The sequence below is a fragment of the Aethalodelphis obliquidens genome, unplaced genomic scaffold (assembly GCF_003676395.1).
Source record: "Aethalodelphis obliquidens isolate GAN/ISIS:26980383/991018 unplaced genomic scaffold, ASM367639v1 scaffold9, whole genome shotgun sequence".
In the NCBI taxonomy this organism is placed as follows: domain Eukaryota; kingdom Metazoa; phylum Chordata; class Mammalia; order Artiodactyla; family Delphinidae; genus Aethalodelphis; species Aethalodelphis obliquidens.
The window spans coordinates 29,776,582-29,779,460 of record NW_020837953.1 but is presented as its reverse complement, the minus strand read 5'-3'; the positions used below and the strand labels follow the sequence as shown (position 1 = coordinate 29,779,460).

The 2,879-nt window shown below is 41.8% G+C and overlaps 1 pseudogene; it reads left to right on the top strand.

Annotated features, from left to right (window-relative positions):
* Positions 1-680: 680 nt before the first annotated feature.
* On the top strand, positions 681-1,315 carry LOC113621449 (mpv17-like protein 2; annotated as a pseudogene).
* The last annotated feature ends 1,564 nt before the right edge of the window (positions 1,316-2,879 follow it).

The window sequence follows — 2,879 nt, the reverse complement described above, 5'->3', positions numbered from 1 at the left end:
AATTCAAAAAGGAATGAAGACTATCAGAATGGATAGGGGTAAATAGAATATGCAATCCTTTCTCTCATGAGTTTTCTTACATATTTTGTGGTAGAGGCAAAATTTAAAAACCATCTACTGTGGTATTCAGTATCTCTAAGGGGAGTGTTTAAGTCTATGATACTTAAAAAGTGTGAAGGGTAAAGGGATCTCAATGGAAGTAAGGTGTTAACACTTAACTCTTAGTGGTAAAACATCAATACCAGTAGAGTACAATAAGTTATGTACATATCTCATAATACTTAGAACAAACACCAATAAAACTATGATAGGCTCAAAACACTAAATAAATCAACATGGAATCCTAAAAATATGTTCAGGTAATGCACAGGAAGGTAGAAAGATAAAGAGGAATAGGAAACAAAGAAACCAAACAGAAAATAAAAAGTAACATCATAGCCCTAAGTCCTAACATAGCACTAATTAAATGTAAATGGGCTAAATACAATAATTAAAAGGCAGAGATTAGCAGAGTAGACCAAAAACAAAATAAAATAAACAATTACCCCAAGAACACATGATCCAACAATATGCTATGTACAAGTAACTCACTTCAAATACAACAACGTAGATGGGGTGAAATTATAAGAATGGAAAAAGATACACCATGAAAATATTGATTAAAGAAGTAGGGGCAGGTGATGGTATATGGTGGTTGGAACTGGCTGTGTGGCCTGTAGGCTGCAGGGCAGCCCTTGTTCCAAGGCCATGCACTGTTCATCACCAATAATCTGGGTTGTGGCACTCTCATGGAGGCTGGGGACAATACATACCAGGCCTGGGAGATTTGTGCCTGGCCTTGACAGAAGTTTGACCCAAGGTGCTCATCAAGCACGTTTATGGTGACCTACAGCATGGGCCCCTTCATACAATGCTGATACCTTTGCCTGGACTACGTGCTCCCTGTGTCCAACTGCTGTGGCCTCCTAAACATCCTCAGGAAGGTCCTTGTCAACCAGTTGATGGTTTTCCCTGTGCTGGGTCTCTGGTACTTCTTGGAGGGCTGGATGCTGGCTGAGAGCTGCCAGGAGCTGTGGGACAAGTTCTGGGAATTCTTCAAGGCTGACTGGTATGTGAGGCCAGCTGAGCAGCTGGTGAATTTCTATTCATGGCTCCTACCTACCCCCAGTTCTGAGTGACCTACACCAACAGCCTGATACTGGGCTGGGACAGGTACCTCTCCTACCTGAAGTACCAGATCCTAGGCCTTGTGATGCTCCCAGGCTTTGTGGCCCTGTGTACCATGCAGACTGAACTGCCTCACCCCCCAACATGATGTCAGACAGGGCAAGGCTAACCCCCTCAGCTGACTATCCTCCTGAGAGGGAAGGGGAATGGGCTCCCATGGCAGGCCAGTCCAGGGTCCTGGGCTGAATCCTAGCCTCACCCAACTTCTGAGCATCTAGCTGGGCTGCCCCTTCGAAACCCTCTGCCTGGACTCAATTTCCTTACCTGGAACAAAACCATGAAGATGGACAGGCATCACCCAGCCCTTCTCACCAGGAGCCTCAGTGACAGGTGACTGAGATGTCACATCCTCAGCACTGGGTCCCAGCCAGTCAGCCAGTTCCAACCCCCAAGTCTTCAACACTGCTGTGGGCAGGGCTCTGGTCTGAGCAGCTGCACTGAGCTCCCTCAAGCCCTGGGACTAGGGTAGGGACATCATCCATCCCCCAAAAGCAGTGTCCAGCCTGGAGTTGGTTCCCAGAATCTGGAACCTTAGGCAGGGTTTCATCTTTCTCTGGTCATGGATGATAGAGATTCCATTAAATTCTCTTGGTAATTAAAAAAAAAACCCAGGAGTGGTCATATTAATATCAGATAATGTAGAATTCAGAGCAAAGAAAATTACTAGACAGAGAGGAAAGAGGGACATTACATAATGTTAAAAGAATCAACTCACCAAGAAGACATAACAATCCTAAACATATATGCACCAAATAATAGAGCCTCAAAATACATGAAGCAAAAACTGATAAAGTTGAAAGGAGAAACGGACAAATCCAACATTATAGCTGGTGACTTCAAAACCACAGTTTCAGCAATTGATACCACTAATATACAGAAAATCAGCAAAAATCTAGAGCAGAGCAAACAATCAAGAGGATCTAATTGACATATACAGAATGCTCCATCCAAAACACACATTAATTTTCAAATGCCCATGGACCATTCTCCAAGATAGACTATATTCTGTGTCATAAATAACAATAACCAAAATAAAAAAGTCAATGTATGTGTTCAATAGCTGAATGGAGGAGACAAAAGAGTCAGTCAGCTTGGAGACAGGGCAGTAGAAATTACCCAAACTGAATAACAAAGAAAAAATATACTTGGAGGAAAAAAACCCAGAGCCTCAAGGACCTATGGAACTATAACTAAAGATCTATCATTTGCATCATTAGAATCCCAGAGGAGAAGAGAAGTGTGGGTGGTGATCTGAAAAAGTAGTCCAAGAAATAATGGCTAAAAAATTCCAAAATTTGGCAAAAGACATAAACCTAGACATTCAAGAAGCTGAACGAATCTCAAATAAGAAAAACCAAAGAAATCCACACCAAGACACATTATAGTCAAACTTCTAAAAATTAAACAAAATATCTTGAAAGCGGAGAGAGAGAACTGATACCTTATCAATAGGGATAAATATTAGAACGACAGTTTAGTTTTCTTCAGGAACTGCAGAGGCTAGGAAGAAGTGGCAAATATATTTAAGTGATGAAATAAAAGAACTGTCAACCTAGAATCCTATATTCAGTGAAAACATCCTTCATAAATGAAGAGGAAGCCATGACATTCTCAAATGAAGGGAGACTAAGATAATTTGTTGCCAGCAGTCC